A 13,991-nucleotide genomic window follows, 5' to 3' on the forward strand; every position below is an offset into this window, starting at 1 on the left:
GCTTTTTACAAAAACTAATTCTTTTTTCATACTGTCTACACAAGCTAATTGTTTTATGAATCACTTGAATCGGATGCTCGATCTCTCAAAAGCTGACATTTTTGGACCTGTTTTTGCTAAAAACTGATCACCACGTTTCCCCATAATCACGAATTGAATGTTTTTTGAATAATTTAAATCGGATGTGCGGTTCCTTCACAAACTTAATTGTCATTTTCTGCGTTCTTTAGTACCACACTTTTTCTAGAAAATGATTAATTGTGTAATATTGAGCAATAGTTTTGGAATGATTTTCACTGAATTCGATAGAGAAATATTGATAAACATATGTTCATATTTATTTCGTAAAAATATAAGCAGTGGATTTTAAAATATAATATAAAAAAAACTGTTGCAAACTCTCCTAGTTTTCCCATTATATTGCAAAATTTTAAAATGTGTAACTCAGCAAAACTTGTTCACTTTTATAAATTTTTAAATTCTTGATTTATTATATGCATTAACTAAAAATTAGTATTTTCAAATAATTTATTCAGTTTATGTAAACATGACATTACCCATTTGCACTACAATTAGGCAAAATTTAAAATTATTTTTCCGTGTACAAACAATAAATAATAAATATTACAGTAGTATTGGATACCTACATTAAAACTCAAACAAGATACTGTACAGGGTGTGATGTAATATATGTTTTTTTTATTGGCCTCGCTTACTTCGAGCATTTAGCCACCTACAAAATTTCAATTTACATTTTATACTATTTTATAAAGACTCTGTACTTGCATATTTACAATTTTCTTTATTTTACATTTTCTTTTGAATCTTGTCTTCTCCACTGCAACTTCTGCTTTTTTTTGTTGCTCATAATATAATTTAATATATTTCAAATAAATGATAATTCATATGTCAGTCCAAGGTCCGAGTTCCCCTAGCGTATGAGTCGGGTATGCTACTGGCTGCGATATTTCCGCCACAATATATTCAATTAAACAAGTGATTCATGATCTTCTGAATTTAAATAATCCCTTAAACGCAGTGAAAATCAATCTTTACTGACCTGTATCACACAGATTACAAAAAAATAGCCCAGTGATTACTCGAAGGGCCAGTAAGTGCAGGATTCAATATCTCCGGCCATCCATCTACTATCCCGTTAGCGAAGAGAGCGAAACTGTGGCGGTCTTTTCAATTATCGCCGGCAGCACTTTTAATGAATCATTAACCCGGACCGCCGTTGCATTTACTACGTGCGAGAATGGCCCAATTGTGCGCGATTAGTGAACTTGCTCAAGTGGAAATTATTCACAGGTACAAGTGTGTTTTGGGGCTGCACCTATGTAATTTGTATCGAGCGAGGAGCCATGCATTACACAGACTGCTCCGCACGTGAAATGAAGTCGTATGCTCACGGTTATGTTATAATAGAATTTGAGTTTAAGTCCTTTCATGTAATTATAGATGTTATCAAATTCAAATTAATTTTGAATTAAATTGTAAATGTTACGAGCGTTTTAATTGGAATTGTACGAGAGTGTGAAAATTAACAAGAGCGTTGAAGTTCTAGCGATAGTGTCATAAACGCTTCATTTAGATTGAAAATTATGATAATACGAATTTTTCCAAATCATGATAAAATTTTTAGTAAGTAAACCCCCCTGTTAATTTCATTTGAATCATGATATTTATTTCTCTATTGCACTATCTCACTATTCATTTATTTATAATCATTTCATTGCTCGTTATTATAGTATTTAATTTATGTTATATTACGTTGTATAATTAGTTATTAACCAGTTATTATTGTGCACTTATTGAGCTATGGTTTTTTTATAGTAAGGATCGAGCTAATAAAATATTGTTTTAGAGTAAAATGTCGTTTACATCTACTTATTTCATATTGGCATAGCATTAAAATATTCTAAATATTCTGAATATGTCTTGTGTCTGCAATCTTTACTTATGACAAAAGTTGCAATCTAAATAGCAAATGGTAAAAAAATATATGCATAACGAGTATTTTCATGAATACACACATTTTCCGGCACATTTTGGCAGTTTTCCATGACGAGTATATTCGTCAATAGCAGTTAACTCGTAATTTTAAGAGAAGGATGTACTTGCATCAAGTATATTTCTTTGCATAACAGTATGCAGTTTACTCATATAGGTACTTCTTTTGAAACAAAAAACCATTTTCGCATATATTCAGTGATGTCTCCGCCGAATCAGAAGTAAAAAAATCAATTAAGCAAAACTAATGAGAAAATGAAAAAAATAAATACCTAAAAGTAAATGCCCTTTGTTATTTTCATGTGCAAACTATACAAACTGCACAAACTGCTTACAGCATTGGTATTGTGCTGACCAGCATTGCTAAAGGCAATTAATATTAATAGTCTATTTAATCGGTTTGCTGCATGGAGAAATTTATCTGTTTATTCGATTCTATCATGAATTTCGATTGCTACTAATATTCCGAGGGAATCTGAATCAAAAGTTCCGGGTTCAATACGCTTCGAGCAGCCTGATGCCAAGTAAAAATGACATTGATCTTTACTTCAAAATATAGATATCAATATGTTTAGTAAAAATAGCCCTTGCCCAGCACCCCTGCATCAATAAATACTTGCCTTATTACAAAAATTGTAATAATACATTGTATCAAACAGAGATGGGACAATTGTATGGCTTGCCATCTGTAAAATACACCGTAGTATTAAGTTAAATCAAGCCAAAAGTTTATAAGAGGTTTTATTGCAGTAGAAACAATATAATAGAAAACTAATATTCAGTCATTCATGACCATGACTATCGCCAAAGTTCTGACAGAATTTTTGATCACAATGAAGATGGTTACAATCTTCCAACAAGGGTATTTATTAAATATAATTATTTAAAATAATAATAATAATTAAAATTAATTAAGAAAGATCGGGTGAAAGGTCTACTACCGATATATAAAAAACAAGTAAAGTTAAGAATTTTTCAAGGACTATGTTTGATAGTAGAGGTTAGAAGATGTATAATCAGCCACTATCATGATTTTTACAAGATTCAACAAGAACAAATGTATTTACATTAATTGTTTTTTTTTTGCGAGCACTGTTGTTAAATTTGCGAGACTTTAATATAATTTTTAGGTATACATTATTTTTTTGTTTTATGAATTAAATTGTTAATTTTAAGTTAAATTTACCAGTATTTTTATACAACTTCTATAAAAGCTCGCACGTGAAGGGAGTAAAATGGAAAAACAGAACGTTTTCCCGGTAAAAGCTGTAAACAATAAAAATTGTGAACAAAAAGTAAATTGAGTTAAAAAAAGCAATTTTACAAGAGATAAACTGAATATGTAGTTAATTTAGTTTTTTTGATGCATATTTCTGACGAAATACCAGATCAAGATTGTATAATTTGTTATCGCTGTAAAATTGTACTTATGAAATTTATACTTCTCTTTATTTGAATAATGTTGTTATTACTTCATAAAATCCCTTTAAATTAAAAATAAAATTTGAACCTGTTTGCCTTTGACCGTCCCATTTCACACAGCATGTTGGGTGAAAAGGATAAGGTGAAAATTTTTTGGAAAACAGCAAAAAAACACAATTCTACAATGTTGAATTAGCTGGAAGTTTTACTGAATATAGTCAGATAGTTGTTTATTTGATATGTGGTATTTGTTATGATATAATTGGTTTGATTTTACAATATAATTGCTCAAAGATAAATTGGACCTTTTTGCCCCTACATCAAGTAATGACATCACATTAATTGCAAATATTGCTTTTCTTAGTTACTATTTAATACTGTAGCTTTTAACATCATGCATGCTCTAAGCCTCAAAAAATAAACATTTTAATAATGCTCCAAATGTCAACATTAAACTCAAAACAAGAAAAGCCTAACCCAATCCGCCCTTTAAATTAAAGTACAAAACATCCCAAAACTGAAATCGTATTTTTTATGTGTACACTCCGCAAATTTAAAACATAAAAATATTTAATATGGACCTTTTACATATTTATGCGAGCAATATGTTTGTTCCACCGCGACATATAAAATCGGTATCTGTGTTATTTTTTTGCGACCCGGATACACGATACAAAAGCAGCACGACAACAGGTCACCATTAGCCGGTAACGATATCAAACAGCCGCCCGCATAACATCGCCGGTTTGGTGTTTCTGCCCCCGCTGGGACTTTACGATGTCCGGCATATTGCACGATCCAGCGACCCTGAATCTGTTCCAATTAGCGTGCTAGAGGCGGCGACCGGCGACAGACGACCGGCGACCGTGCTTGTAACGCTATCTGGGGCTCGTAGCGTTTTGCCGCGGATTAAACACGGTAAACACTTTCTTAATATCACGCCCGGTGACAGGAATTATAAGGTGGACGGTAATATCGTACAATTAACATGATCTCGTTCTGTTTAATGATATTTTTAGTATGAAAGAGAAATTAATACTGTTTACTAATAAAGAGCTATGAATAAGATGTGTAGGACGGGGCACAAATGTCCAATTTGACGTTCAGTAATTATACTGTCTGAATTGAATGAACTACATCACAACACATAACACGTATCAAACAAACAACCACCAAACTGTGTTAAAGGAGAATAAGGACAAACTCACTTTAAGCAATTATATTGTGAAAACCATACCATCAAATCCAGAAGCGCAACTAGCGCCGTATCAGCCGTATCAAAAATACGGGGCCCAAGGAGGCCCCCAAACGAGCGCAAGCAGAAAGCAAAACTACAATTTTTCAAAAAATTTAATAATTTTAACGAAGTTTGCATTTCTTTTTTATTATGTATCAAGAGGTATGGAATTTCAACTTGTAAGCTAACGCTTTAAGAAGAGAATTTATTTCTGCAGCAATATTTCTGTAAGCTCCTGCAATCAATTCAATCAGTAAAGCTTTTCCACGTTCGATAAGTTAACAAATCTATAAAACTAATTCAGATTATACATTCTTTATCAAAAATTGGAAAATGGGATTTTTATAGTTATGTTTATATCGTTTTTTGTTTGTTGTTGTTACTACTTGAATCGTCTGCATGACACGTCAGTTTATTAGTTAGATTTTGATAAAAATGATCAACTAAATTATTTTTAAATTTCTTTCTTCACTGTTTAAAAATATAAGTTTCAGTTCTGAAACTTTACAACACGCCAGTAATGACTTACAAAAAAACTAGTATATAATTAAGTAATCTTTTGAATAGACTGTGCGAATTAAAATATGAAAATTTATTGCAATGACTATTTTAAAGAACAAAATGCAAAAGATAATGAAGCGTTATTATCACAAAATTAGAGAATTTTAGACCCCAAATCTTTTTTGTGTACTATTTATGTATACTATTGCTGTTTGGATATATTAATTTCACAAACCAAACAAAGATTTCAAAACCTTTGCGACGTAAGTAGTATCATTTGTCTTTTTGAAATCGAGAATTAATAAACATTTCCGGAAAACTGTCGACTGAATTACTGTGAAGAAATATTGTAAAATATCTCATGGCCAATTGATAATTCTAGAAATAGGCTTGAATACAGAAATCTAAGAAATTTATTTCATTAAGGTACAATGATGAATGCAATAGGTTTGCATTCAGTTTTTCCAACGAAATAACATTGCATTTTTCTTGGCCCTCAATTACAATTTACAGTTAAAATTGCAACTGCTACGGAACAATTTTAAAATTAAAACTAATTAAAAATTACGTAAATACTTTAAGACATAAATGTCTACTGTTGAATGTCGTAAATGTCGACAAAACTGTTGAATTTAACTTCAAACTAACAATGCATCTTTTAAAACAATTAATTAACATAGATTTAAAATTTATATTCAGGCATTATAGACTAAACAAAAGAGCACAAAGCCAAAAAAAACCATTAACGAAAAAAAAATTAAATAGTATTGTTTAAAAATTCTATATTTTACCTAATTGAAGATAATGTGGTGCTAATTTTTATCTGAGGGTCGTTAGGTTCTACCCCATATATAAATATATTTATGAGTTAATAATAAAATAAATTAATTCAATTAATGGCTATATAGGTTTGTTTATGTCTTACATATTAGTGAATTAGATATACATATATTAGATATTCACCTAATTAGAGAGAAATTTATCCTTGAAATCAATATTTTATAACAAATACTTATATATCTCTAAAATACACCCACGCTAGATTATATTTCACTTTTACAAAATTATTTCAATAAAAGCATTTCAAAATTTCAAATAAAAGCAATTTTCATTATTTCTTGCATCAATTACCAATTATTTAGAAAACCTTGCTTCCATAAAAATAATTCTTTTAACATACTAAAAAATCGCAACGGCAAAGTGTTCAATTAAAAACCAATGAAAAAGTTTCAATAAAAAAAATGACTTTAATTTAAAAAGTTATGTCTTTCTCCGCGAACATCGGTGATAAAATTTGTTTCTGAAGAACATGATTTACAACTACAGAAAACGTTTTAAAACTAGTAACAAGACTTTTTTTATTTCTTTTGTTCTATGCCCCAGTTGCGATATAATTATTCCATTTTTTTAAATCTTGTTCTGAAAGTAGATGCAGAGTTTTTCTTAACGTTAAAGATATATATTTTATTAATTAAAACAATGTATTACAGAGAAATGTAATATCCAAAAGTAATACTTTGTACGATATATATATATATATATATATATACATATAATTTTAATTAAAATTGGACAGTTTCGACAACGAAGTATATTATAATTAAGATGAAAAATATACAGAAGTAAATACAATAATATAACACTAAATATCCCAATTCTGGATTCCAACCAAGAAAAGAGCCAATATAATTTGAAATCGTTTAGGAGTCCATTCCGGACCAACATCGTGGTTAAAAAGGTCCACCGCCGATATCTCAAAAACAACTAAAGTGAGAAAAAAGGATCAGGTTACAAACTTAAAAAAAACAGCAAAAAAACACATTTGTGCAATGATAAATTAGCTGGATGTTTCACTAAACATAGTCATATATTTATTTGTTTGATATGTGTTATTTTTTGTGATATAATTATTTGTTTGATATGTGTTATTTTTTGTGATATAATTGTTCTGGTTTTTACAATATAATTGCTTAAAGCCAAATTGGACCTTTGTACCCGCCCTGCCCTATATCTTTCAATATATTACTATATCAAACAATAATAATTGCAATTACAAATATTACGTCTGTGTCCTATACAAACTTGCTTAACAAATTTCACAGCGTCGACTAAGTTAAAACAAACTTCTCTAGCTTGTTGATGTTGCCATGTCACATGCAGATTATGCGAATAAATATTCCTCATTATATCTATAACGTGATGAGGAATTAATTCAAATACTTAGTAAGATTAAGGCAATTTAGATAAAATATAAGATTTAGCAAATCTAAACACAAAGAAAAATATAAGTCATTATAAGTCTGTGCAAGATGTAGATAAATCTGGTGCGGCTTAAATTATGCTTAGACATTGGTTTGATTTTATTGTATCTATAGTTTGATATTATTGTTCCTTTTAGAACCAAATAGTTAGTGCACTAATCATGCCATACAATATTTAGACATTTTCGATCACAAGTTGTGGATACTTTATATCACTTACTCATATCCATAATTTTTGTATAATTTTTAACTTATATTTCAAATTATATGGTTTTGTATTATAATGGTTAAATAATTATTATTGGTAATTTTTCATAGGGTAATCGCAGAAATCGAAATTGAAAATTTTAACATATCTTTACGTTTGAAAAGTTTCTGAAAATTCCGGCATACCTCAGAAAAAATTGATGTATGTATGTGTGTGCGTGCGGATACAAATTTTCCTCGATGATTTTGGAAACACGGATAATCAATTTGAATAATTAAAAAAGCATTCGATTCGTATTGATAACGAGACGTGCTGATTAATTTTTGGCAAAGACAGGTCTAGCCGTTTCAAAGATATTGGGCAAAAAGAGCCAAAAATGGTAATTCAGTTTTTGAGAGAACAATTTGTACAATTTGAATAATTCAAAAAACATTTCATTTGTATTGACAAAATGAAGTACCGATTGAATTCGATGCAATGCACCATTAGTTGTATCTATAATATGAACGAATAAAAAAACTAGATCATTAAAAAATCACAAAAGGTAGAGACTAACTGTATTTCATTCAGAAAAGAATTTTCTAGTAATTTTAATAAAATAGAGGATGGTAGCTAAACTAAACTAACAGGCAGAACAAATAGTCGTAATTTAATTTTCTATGTAAAGTCAATCTCTAGATATAGTGACTAAATACTGTCTAGTTTTGAGAACCGCCTCGAACTGCCTGATGTGAAGCAGCAGTGACATTGGTTTTCCCTTGGAAAAATGGATAGCTCTAATAAAAAAAAATTCCAGACACTGCTACATCAATAAAATTTCGTCAGTAATTGTAATAATCTATTCATCACATAAGCCACGTCGTTTATGAAGTCAGCACAAAAGGTCATAGACTCGTTAAATTCTAATTGCTGTTAAAATTATTAAACAAAGATACAACATATTTAATTCCATTTTTAGAAGTTGATCCAACAAAAACTACTAATAAAAATTATACTTTCTCAATGAAAGTTTTATCAGCCAAAAATATAATTATAACGTTGTGGTAAAATTGAATGCAAAAGGCGCAAATAAAGCTCACTTAATAAATCATGTGTTATTGGAGACATCTCAAAATACCACAAGGACAATGTATATTATCATTATAGTACTTAACTTATAGTTCTCTGTTCGTGGATATGTACTTGTTTTCAAGACCACATACATAAACAAAGTATATCAAATGAAATTGTTTTATACCAATTTATTTCTCCGTTTGAACACTTCTGCACATACAAGCCAAGGATTTATACTTGATATCAATACAGTTTCGTACCAATAAGGTTAACAAATTCTCATTCTGCGAGTAAATAATATGTTGGCAGCATGTTTTGGCCGGCACGCTGCCAATTGAAAATTGAACTCACTAGTTCGTGTAAGCAATAAGTCCAGGAAGGAAGTAGAATAAAACTACAACGTTTTCGTGTTTTCCTCAAAATAAACCATTTATCTGCGACTGTTAGTGCATTTTTCTGATATATAGTGCGGTCATTACTCTTTACATAAAAGCGCATGTCTAACGTTTCTGCGCTTCACAAATGAATTAAATTTCTACGAGTAACAAATCGTCATTGATCTCCTTCTGCATGCCTGCACCGGTCATTATGATTTTTCTGTGAGATAAAATATATTAGTTTCATTAATTTTATTTTGAATATGGTCCATCGAATTTAAGTTTATGTTTATTTTAAACCAAAATATATGTTGGTATTTTCTGTTGATGGATTGAAAAATTATTCTAACTTTAAAAATACTGGTAATAATTTAATTCAAAAGCTCGATAAAGCTATATCAATATTTTAGAATGGTTCAAGTATAATTAATTCTGGACATTATTATTACTGAAAGATAGTGATGGCATTTACTTGAACGGCAAAATAAAAAACTAGGTGTAAGTGGCATTATGCATTAAGAAAAGTTCCGATACGTATATGTAAATGCTCAACATAAAAAGTGATGTTTAAACATTGAGACACAATTTTCAGCGGTTGCTTTTGAAAAAAAAAACAAATTCGCCTTAAGAAAATTAAGAAAAATATCATAAACTTTCCTATACATGCACATAAATAACTTAGAAGTGATATTTAGATATTGAGATACAATTTTCAACAATTGTTTTCAAAAGTTTTCGCTTTCACTAAATTAAACACTACGATTTCCCATTGAAACCTAAAAGCGTAATCTATTAAATCAAAATTTAATCATATTTTATAACTTAACCACATTATGTAGACCTTTATTATTTTAAGAAGTTTGCTGATCCTGAACTCTCGCTATGTAAAGTTTCATTGAAAACGCAAAAAGCATATATAACATTTAATTACGAAGAATTATTATCAAAAACTAATCGGCACCATTCGCAACCTTATACACCTTATACAAATGTAGTATAAGGTCTATGATCTCAGCTAATATCTTCAAACAGCTTTAACAGCTAATGAATAAAAGTAAACAAAGTTGTTTGCTGTTTTCATCTAATTATAAAAAATGGCTTAACCGATCATCGTGCAAAGCTCATCAACACGAGTCCTTATCGAGGAGCAAAACATGGCAATTAAAATCTGTGCAGACGTTTTTGAGAAGACGTCGCCGACAAGTCACATGAACACATAGTTTTCTCAAATTTCGTTTCAAACGATGCAGAATGATTCAAAACGTCGAGAAAATTAGCTTTTTGTCAAAAGCATGAATCACTCTTTCGTGAAAAACTTTTTCTCGTCACATTATCAATATGCTTTTTGCCAGATACCAAAAATGCAAAAATTAAAATCAATCATTTTTCGCATCATACCTACAAAAACTTCATAAAAATACCATAAATATATAATATATGATAGAACAAATACCGTTTAGCTATTATTTATAAGCTTTTCTCATTTAACTTCCCGTAGGTTAGTTATAGTAATGGGCCGAAAATCGAAAATAAAAATTGTTGCATATCTTCATGTTTTGAAGGTTTCTGAACATTTTGGAATACCACATAATCAGAAAAAAATGGATGTGTGGGTGTGTTTTGTATGTCCGCATTTTTTCGTCCACGTTTTCGGGCGCTCGGTTCAACCGATTTGAATGGTTCAAAAAACATTCGATTCCTATTGATAGGGAGATGAGTTGATAAGTTTTTGGCAAAACCAGTTCGGAAAATACAAATTGAGTTTTTGAGAGAACAGAGTATCCGATTTCAATGATCTAAAAAACATTCCATTTGTAATGGGAGAAGAGGTGACTAGTTTTTGGCAGAGGCAGGTCCAGCTTTTTCAAAGATACAGAGATAGATGCGCAAAAAATGGCAGTTTTTGTGAGAACTCCGATTTGAATGATTCAAAGAACTTTCTGTTTCTTTTAACGAAATAATTTATAATAAAGATATTTTATTTCATTTTTTTTTTTCATTTTTTTCTAATTTTTTTTTGTATATCCAAAATAATTCAGATTTCAATTTTGAAAACTTTACAATTCAGTTTATATAATTCTTATAAATATTAGACAATGTTACAATATTTATAATAATCTCTTTGAAAACATTCAATATTCCTCGAATATTTCGTTACGGTACGGGAAATTCCAGTAATTTGCCTCAAGACACGATGCTAAACACCACTAGCTTTTTCTGTTTTTCAGATTTTTCTTATATAAAAAATGACTATAAGACAATGATGTAATCATTCGTCCGAATTATCTCTAATTGCCATCTATTCCTGTGGAATCATTTCTAATTCAAAAGCATATTGTACGAAAATATTCTTATTTCTGCATGGGGCGAAGATCCTCATTAATCACTTTAGTGTATGTCTCATCGAGAACACGCACGGGCGCTTTTGAAAAGACTCGTTTTTATACGGCAAATCTTCTACAAAATAGCGTTGATATGTTTTCAGACATCACATGTGACATGAACCACGTAATGAGACCTGCAATATGTATTTACATAGATAAAGATGTAGGTTATTGATATAATTTGATAGAAGTAAGTGTATTATGTAAGAGTAGCAGACACTTAAGATTTGAGAACTGTTGTCTGTATATGATGGAAAATATTTTTCGAAGTATATTTTTAAAGCAAAAGAATAATATGATTTATATTATGAGCTTTTGGGTAATATCTTGGACTAGCACCCACTGGTTCAGGTAAGATACTCACATCGGCCACTTTGTCGACATATAGGAGTGATAGAAAATGATTAACTAATATTGAATTGATTGATAAAAAATCACATTATAGAACCCAAATATAAACAACTATTCACCGATTTATATAAATATCCAGCTTATTTTAAAATTAGTAATATGTTTCAAATATTAAAATAATTTTTCTTCAATCTTCAACATGCCACTAATGACGCATATATTGCGCGAAAACTATTTTATCAATTTTATTACAATTTATAATATTATTATTATAATTTATTAGTATAGGAAAGTTAAAGATGGTAGTGCATAATTTGTGGTATATGTTATACTCGTTGGGATCAGCTTCAATTTCTTGGGCGCCGGCATCAGTATAGAAAATGATCGATTACAAACTTATTCAGGCGAGAACAAAAGCCACCTCGAAGATCACTCAAACTCACTAGTCAGAAAACTGTCACAACACTACTAGGGGCAATCTCAAAATCATTGTCAATGATTATATCCTTAAATTTCTGATTGGGGTACAAGGTCCACCACCGACATCTCAAAAACAAACAAAGTTAGGAATTTTTTAACAACAATATTTCAAGGTAAAGGGAAACAGATGTATAACCAGCCATCACCTTGATTCTTTCGACGTTGCTCTCTGGAGAAAAACAACAATGTTGGGAAATGCTCCACAAAACCATTCTCTTTCGCTGTTAGTTTTTTGGTATGCATTAATTTTTATGTATGCATTAATTAATTGTTTTATAATTTGTAGTGATAATTTTGAGTTAGATTGTTTTATATAACCTCAATAAAAGCTTACACGATGGTGAGGTAAAAGAGACCATCTGAGCTTTTACAATGAAAAATAGTGAATGAAAATGTAACTGCAATTGAAAAAGCATTTTTGTAAAACATAAATTAAATAAGTAGTTATTCTAATCTCTGCTGATGAACATTTTCCCCGAAAAGCCAGATCAAGTTTATATACAGTGTTATTTTCGTAAAAAAGTACTCATGCAATTTATATTTTGGTTGAATAATGTATCTATTATTTTGTAAAATTCTTTTAAAACTAAAATTATACATTGGACCTGTTTGCTCCCTGGCCATACCAATTTACCCCCACTTTGGGGTATAAAGCACCAGGTTACAAATTTTTGAGAAACAGCAAAAAAGCACATTGCTACAATGATGAATTAACTAAGAGTTTTAATTAACATAGTCAGATAGTTGTTTGTTTGATATGTGTTATTTGTGATATAATTGGTTTGGTTTTCACAATATAATTGCCCAAATTCAAAATGGATCTTTGTGCCACGCCCTACCCTACCAGAATTTGTTCAACTATCTTAAGTTAGTCTGTGCACATACATGGGACATACTTTCTTTTATATTAGTCTATAATAAATTGCACATTCATAATGAGTTAACTTAGTTTATGTAATAAAAGCATATGTAATCAATAAAAAATTCTAATCTTATATATAAAAATGGAATTCGGTATTCTGTTATGTATGGTAAAAGACTAAAATGGCTGAACCTATTTGGCCAGTTTCAATCTTGAAATATTTATGCTAATCTAGAGATTGTGGGAAAGGTGAGAACGTATTTCAAAACCCCGTAGAAACTTTATATTTTTAATTTGAAAACTTTTGTAGAAGCGTAAAATAAAACAATGACCGGCGACTCACACGTCAAATGTTAAATGGTTTTGACATATTATGTTCAAATAATTTAATAGGATGTTTTAGATAAATATTATTTAATTGTGGTAGGTAATTTAATTTGTACACAAAAACATTATTAGACGGGTAACAGTGTTATATGATTTTTATTGAAATGTTTGAAATGGCAATTTTTGGATTCTCTAGAAATTATTTACAAATACCTTATACGGTTGCAATGTTATATGATACTCAAAATATCAACTTTATTGAAATGTTTAAAATGGCAATTTTTGGATTCTCTAGAAATTATTTACAAATACCTTATATGGTGAAACGTTTGCCGGGTCAGTTAGTAATAAATAAAAATTATATCATTTAAAAGAAGAATCACTCACCGGGTAAAGACACTGGCTTCGCACTCCTGACAAGCAGGCAGGCGGCCAACATAATCCACGTGCTGCAAGTCATGACGTCATTCTATTGCAAAATCACTACGCTGTCATATACTAAAGTGCTTCCACGA

The 13,991-nt window shown here is 30.0% G+C and overlaps 1 protein-coding gene across 1 annotated transcript in view; it reads right to left on the reverse strand.

Moving 5' to 3' along the window:
* Positions 1–13,991, reverse strand: part of LOC113367372 (monocarboxylate transporter 13-like) — a 221,972-nt gene that overhangs the window by 24,280 nt on the left and 183,701 nt on the right. The gene's annotated exons all lie outside the window — the stretch shown is intronic.

The sequence above is a fragment of the Ctenocephalides felis genome, unplaced genomic scaffold (assembly GCF_003426905.1).
Source record: "Ctenocephalides felis isolate EL2017-DRISC unplaced genomic scaffold, ASM342690v1 CF-g0.4_SCAFFOLD_01170, whole genome shotgun sequence".
NCBI classification, from domain to species: domain Eukaryota; kingdom Metazoa; phylum Arthropoda; class Insecta; order Siphonaptera; family Pulicidae; genus Ctenocephalides; species Ctenocephalides felis.